General features: G+C 47.4%; 1 protein-coding gene across 1 annotated transcript in view; it reads right to left on the bottom strand.

Moving 5' to 3' along the window:
- Nucleotides 1-4,181: 4,181 nt before the first annotated feature.
- The window catches only part of LOC119169333 (neuroendocrine convertase 1), a 42,808-nt gene continuing 39,901 nt past the window's right edge, over nucleotides 4,182-7,088 (bottom strand). The window contains exon 15 of the mRNA XM_037420441.2: nucleotides 4,182-4,320. The gene's annotated coding sequence lies outside the window, so the exon portion shown is untranslated. The remainder of the gene's footprint in view (nucleotides 4,321-7,088) is intronic.

Genomic DNA, 7,088 nt, shown 5'->3' with positions numbered 1-7,088 from the left:
ATACGTAGATTTGTCCATAACCTACTTGTTCAAACAGTTCTCTTGCGGACGAACAAACCTCCCTTTTTAGGTATGAACCTTTCCTGATATCATTTTTGAGCGTTTTAACCTGTGTACACATGACTCTTCTTGCACTTCGCTTGGATATTTCGCTTGAAAATTTAAACCTGAAGTTGACTGGCTGTTCGTGTGACTAAGTGACAGTGGCGCCAAACCCGGCGTCCCAGTTTTTCGGCGCCATATTTCATTTCTCCATGGTGTACAGTTTCACGCGCGATCTGCCTGTACCTTCAGTTCTTGCTCTCTCCTGTGCCATGCTGCTGTGCTTTGCTCGAAGGACCATGATGGCATACAGTAAGGGTAGTACAACCGTCGCCGAAGTCATATGAAATGCGACAATGTAAAAAAAAACAGTCCAGATTTGTTCAAAAGTTGAGTACGCACAGTATTATAGGGGGTATGCATAATCGGCGCTATACGTTCCATTATCACGAGCAGGCACGAACGCGTTGCTTCGTTGCGGCAACTCTGCGTTTGAGCACTGCACCCCGCTTTGAGTCGCCAGGTTCTGACCCGAAAGACGCATGCTCGATCCCGGCATCGCCGTTGTCATTTTGATGGAAGCGATGCTAGAGGAACGTGCGCTCACATTCAGGTGGACGTCATAATTAAAGAAGCCAGAATGGTAGAAATTTCTGGAGCCCTCCACTATCGTGTGCCTCCTGGGGGTTTTGGCGAGTAAGAAGTCGTTTTCGCTTATTATCGACAAGCCGGAAGGACTGAGTAGTGCATGCCACTTGAGTGCTACGCCTGCAATAGGTCCAACGTACGTCGCTAGACGTTCCGTAAAAGTTAATAGAGAGTTATAGTATACCGTTACCATGATAGCGGATGTTACGGGAATAACGTTACCGTACCGGTACCGTGTGTTGCCAAAAGTGAGTTATAGTATAGCGGGATAGAGCTTGCGCTTCGGTAACACAGACTATACCTATCTCAGAGGTGCAATCGTGAAGCAGAATGTTTGTCAGCGCTACCTTGTGTTGATAACAAAAGTCATTTTTGCTGCGGTCAGTCAGCGAGCCGAGCCGTAGCCAAGTCGTCAGTGGGATTTTATATCATTATGCTTTCGTAGGCCTGTAAGCCGACGTCACCGTGGCGGGCGCGCGTGGATGTCGTAGTGCATCGGCGTACATGCTATAAGCGCACTCCAGCACTTTGCTGACGTCCAATGATGTCCGTGAGTAAAAAAAAATCTTTATGACGAAGTAGTTAGTATGACGAAGTTTGGATCCCTGTTGAACTTTGCTATAGAGCTATGTTATGCTACAATTAACTTATACATATATGTGTTATTTTACAGAAGCTATGAATAGTTAACCAATTAGGTCAACAACTTGTCTAGTCTATTAATCAATGAAAACCAACAGACAATAAAACCCGCCATGGTAGTCTAGTGGTTGTGATACTCGTCCACTGACGCGAACATCACAGGATCGATTACAGGCCGTGGTGGCTTATACTTAGCTGCACGTTATGAAAAAAAAAACAACAACTAAATTTTCGGAGTTCCCAAGTTCATCATAATCGTATCGTGTTGTTAGGTCGTTAAACCCCAGCAATTGTTTCTTAACATGAATTGAAATATGGGGGACATTACTTATTGTATTTTAACTGCACTGTAGTAATTATCTTAATTGCTATACAACGCAGCTAAAAACTACAAATAACCTCCTTAAGGTTTCTTGGCTTGATTGTTTTTTTAAGACACTAGAGTCAAATAATAATTTATGTCAAAGTAAAAGCTCAATATATCATGTCTAAATCGAAAATATTATCAACAACAGTGCCCTACTTACCGAGAAATCAAGGTAAATGCTTGAGAACACGTGCGCTGGGAATGGGAAATTTGAAAAATGACCCCAATCACGTCATAGTTATCGCCTGCAATGAATCTCTAGTAACCGAACTAGCTGCAATAAATAAAGAACTGTCCGTGCATGAAGAGACGTAATAAAATTCTGCTTGTTTGTTTCTGTTTGATTCATAGAAAAAAAATACCGCCGGACGTTCTACAGGTGTTGTGATCGGCCTCCCTGGCATGGCGCCACTTACATGAGTCGGTTGCTGGACAGCGCTCCCAGAGGTGAACCAAAAGCGACAACGACACGCTAACCGTGCTTGGAATTTCGCTGCGCAGACGTCTCCCCTCGTAGAACCCTTTGAACTTACCCACCCGACTGACATCCTATGAATGGCTGTTTACAATCAAAGAGGCTTAAAAAGAGTGGTTATCTTTGCACGTCTTTGCTCGTCGAAGTGCGGCGGACAATGGGCCAAGTGACTGAGGTCAATGTTCGAGTGCGTTCTCAAGTTCTTTGTGAAGTGAAATGAACTTTATAAGGTCCTGGAGAACCGATCAGATACCCCCCTAAAAGGTGTCCACCGCAGTTGCTGGCCGCATCCACGCCGGGACTGGAAGACCGTGGCCCTCCGCCCGTTCGCAGGCCTCCTGGACTGCCGAGTATTGGACTGAGAGCTCGGGGATTTTAAGAGCCCGCTCCTACTCTTCTTCTGTGCTGAACTTTGCGCCATGTAACGCCGGGCACTGTCAGAGCATGTGAGCGAGTGTGCAGTTATGTGCCTCACAACTAGGGCATCCTGGAGTTGTGCCATCAGCAAAGTGGCTGAATGTGCTACGAGATGGGAATGAACCTGCCTGTAGCATCCGAAGAACCGACGACTGTGGCCGAGTGAGCTGGAAATGCGGAAGTGGGTACCTCCACCTAGACAACTGATAATGGGACGTCACTTCGTTAAAGGTGCCAAGTGAATCTTTAAAATAATCCGCGAACCCACCTTCGTACCCGCCCGAACCGCCGAGGCACGTGATTTCTCGCGCATGGTTATGGAAAAGTTCGTTGGCGTTGGGAAGAGTCGGATGCACCTCTGAGGTCCGGAAACCAGGTGATTGTGTGGTAGCCTACTACACACCTGGATTTTAAATTGCGGCTCTGTGGTGCCGCCATGCCACCGTTTCTACAAACCTCGGCTTGCCTGGCGTCGTTGACTCCTCACTGCAACGGATTAGGGACTTAATTTATACATAGAACGCAACATCTTCGCGCTGTGCACACTGTGTCGTGCGCCTGGTGCAGTGTTTGTGCAGTGTTTTCTCCCTCACCATGGTACGAACCGGGCGTGCCTCTCCCCTCTTTCCCTGGGTTGGGAAGGAGGCGGTGTTTCACCCTCCCCTTTCGAGGGCGGAGGTGAAGAGGACAATTTGATTGGACCATCCTGGGTTTCATTGTTTCCCATGCAAGGGATCCTGGGAAGACATGGACTTTAAAAACACGAGCGCAGAGACGCTCGAGGCATGCCACCAAAAACATTGTAGTATCACGCTACCTTGAACCTGTATATAATGTGAATAAGTGCTCCTGTTGACCGCCCCGGCTCCCTCCTCGACATCTCACCGGGACTTTGGCTGGCTCCGGCCTTATGGGCAGACCTCCGAATGCATCACGGGGAATGGCGCGACTCGCGAGTGGTTCAATAGTTCAATTTTCGCCTGGTTGAACTAGTACGCCCTAGTTAAACTGTACAGCTGAGCCATCTAGCGAGGCCCATTTGAACCAAGCACGCCTGCCATCTCGGAGGCCATGGCAGGAAATTGTCCAATGCCAGTTGTTGCTACTGTGGCTCCCGCTACTTTCGCTGCGGCTACTAGTGTCTGCGGCCGCGCAGTAAAGCCGGGCAACGTTGCGCACGGTAACAGTGACGTGAAAGTTTCCACTTTGAGGCGGGTACTTTGAAGTGCGCCAACGTAATGCGGACCACTAAAACGTGATTTTACTTTAAAAAAAAAAACACACACATTTTTTTCACAAAAGTAGCCCTACGATATTTCTGGACCGCTGTTTCAACAATCAACGTCTACTTAATAGTTGCCTTTAGTGTCGCTTTATAGATGTGTCAAGAAAGAAAGAACAAGTCATTTAATTTTCTTCTTTCGTTCTGTTTTTTAATAGGTCACACATATCTTGTCAATGATGCGGGGATGTGCCTGGGCGCCAGACGTTTCAACAAACTCTGTCTCTCAGGTCTTTTTATTGATATAACGTTCCGCGCACTGGGGCTCGTAGGCAAGGACCGACAAGCCATCGGTCGGCGGCCGCTGCAGGCATTCACCGTGAGTTCTGTCGGTGTCATTTCGGGGCGGAGAAGGATCGAGACACGTCTGCAACAGCCACCGCTGTGGCTGAGATTGTGTTGTGCAATCGAAGAACCGGGAGGAGAGTCTTCTGCGACGAGACGGCCCTGCAAAGTGAGACAGTGACGAAAAAGTCAACAGTCAATTCGGTGCACTCTACGGGTGCGGGGATTTCTCGGGGCCAGAGGCTCAAACACTCCCCACATTCGCAATAACTTCAGTTTTGCATGCGTAGGCTTATGCGTGCACCCAGGCAAACAAACGCACGCACGAACATTCACGCAAGGTGATCGAACCGCGATCCTCACTCCCTCCACTTTTTGCGAACTCTGGTGTACACCTGATACATATTGAGGAAACAAAGAGTATGTGCTACTCTTTTCTGTGAGCCCTGGCTGATTCGCCACGTATTTGACTCTCTTTAAAGACACACGTCAGTTCTTTCCAGGGTGTCGCGACTCTCAAAAGAGGGCATAACAACAATCTCCAAACAGAGCTCATAGAAAGAGAGTCATACTTAGTAAGTCAGGTCTCAAACAAACAAACAAACAAAAAAAGTCAAATGACCCCTTTTTTCTTATTGAGTACTGTATAGTGCACGACTTAAGAATGTGGAAAAACAGTGTGGGCCGTCTACTTGTGCGACCAGGAAAAACAAATGAGCAGACAAACAAAAAACATTATTCATGCATACATCTAAAACGACTCAAAGGCGAGGGCCATCTTTTTTTTTTTTAAGTCGATGTGTTGATTCGGCCCAGCCATGCTTTCTGCACGTGACGTAGTTTTGAACTGCCCCCACGATGGCAGACACCTCGGCTGCTTTTGCATTGCCTCCGTGATTGTCGCACCTTCGACCAATCAAAGGTGCCACGTGATCACGTCACTGTGTGATGTCATATTAGGTGACGTCAAAACTTCTGGGGATCTGTGACATAATCATCGCGTCATATGATGGTGTCATCAAGAGATGATGTGTTTGCATTACTCGCAGTGGTTATTACTGACGAAAGCCACCGACGCGGGCCGACGTTCCACGAAGGTAATTTTAGACTCATCGTCTAAAAAAGAAAACGAAAAAAAATACACGCGCTTTTCGGGGGCTCCCTTACTAACACCCTTTCCGATTTTTTTATATGCTTCAGCGCATAACATTGTGGCATTGCGGTGGAGCTGAATAGTGTTTCCCCTTCTCTATGAGATAATTGTAAAGTGTTTCTTGCCGTTTTGCCAGCATGCCCTTTTTTAAGCCAGTGTATTTGAAGGGCAAACACAACTAGAAAAAAAGTTGAATGTGGCTGCCGACCGCACAACTTATTGACAAGCTGTTGAGATCGAAGTGTCGTGGCACTTTAGTTTGACTATTATGAAATAACTTGTTGTTTGGCTAGTTGGTAGATTATTTGAAGAACAATCGAAGTGGTGCAAACACACGGCACATTCACAGAGGCACCCAAGTCCATCTCCACCCGTTCCCCACATACAGGCACCAAACCTTCAATGGCGCCAATATTTGCTTACCCCCCCAGCTCCTCCTCCTGCTGCATTGAGGTTGGAGGAAAACAACGTGCACGTGAAAACGCTGCTTCCATTCCTTGCAAACATTAAAGGGAGGCATGTTGTTGCCGTGACCGAGATAAGGCCTTTTCAGCATTTAGAACACAGCACACGGAAAGGACTGACTGACAACTGACGAAGACAGGAGCGATATCATATCATATCGTGCACTGAGCGATAATAAGGGGCGATATGGGCTCCGAGAAATTAGACCACCTGGGGTTCTCTTACTAGCTCCTGCATGTAAGCACACGAGCCTCTAGCGTTTCGCTTCCACTGAAATGCCATCGCAGAGACCGGGCTCGGACTCGTGTCTTCGCCGGTTGTCGCTCGATACTAGTCTTGTAACTTAGAAGTGTGGAAGCTTGGGCTAGTTGGTATGGCATGACGATAGTTATAGCGCGAGAACAAAACTTCTTGTCTCTATGTCGTCGTTTTGTTCTCGCGCTATAACTATCGACTAGTCTTGTGTTGTGCGCTAGATGCTGAAATGTAATGGCAACATCCCCAAACTTCATCATCGCCCCGCCGTGGTGTTCTAGTGGCTAAGGTACTTGGCTGCTGACACGCAGGTCACGGGATCGAATCACGGCTGCGGCGGCTGCATTTCCGATGGAGGCGGAAATGTTGTAGACCCGTGTGTTCAGATTTGGGCGCACGTTAAAGAACCCCAGGTGGTCGAAATCTCCGGGAGCCCTCCACTACGGCGTCTCTCATAATCAAATGGTGGTTTTTGGACGTCAAACCCCACATATCAATCAAACTTCATCACGCTGGCTACGTTCACTGCAAGACAAAAACCTCTCCCATGATCCGCCAATCGACCCGGTCTTGTGCTTTCTGTTGCCCCGTTATACCTGCGAACGTTTTAATCTCATCGGCCCATCCAACTTTCTGTTTCACCTTCGTGCGTTTGCCTTCTCTAGAAATCCAGTTAGTTACCCTTAATGACCGGCGGTTATTCTGCCTACGCGCTAAGTGCCCGGCCCATGTCCATTTCTTCTTCGTTTCAACTCTGTAATCTAACCACGGTTTGTTCCCTGACCCACTCTTCTCTCTTCTTGTCTTTAAGGTTACACCTATCATTTTCCTTTTCATCGCGCGCTGCGTCGTCCTCAATTTAAGCTGAAGTCCCTTTGTAAGACTCCAGGTTCCTGCTCCGTAGGTAAGTACCAGTAAAATGCAGATGTTATAGACATTTTCTTTTGAGGAATGGGAGTAATCTGTTAGTCGTGAATTCAGAATGCCTGCCGATTGTTCTCCACCCCATTATTATTATCCTAGTTACTTCAATCTCGTGGTTAGGCTCTGAAATTAC

This window comes from Rhipicephalus microplus, chromosome 2 (genome assembly GCF_043290135.1).
Source record: "Rhipicephalus microplus isolate Deutch F79 chromosome 2, USDA_Rmic, whole genome shotgun sequence".
NCBI classification, from domain to species: Eukaryota; Metazoa; Arthropoda; class Arachnida; order Ixodida; family Ixodidae; genus Rhipicephalus; species Rhipicephalus microplus.
The sequence above is the reverse complement of the archived record's forward strand: the minus strand, read 5'-3'. Positions and strand labels throughout refer to the sequence as shown.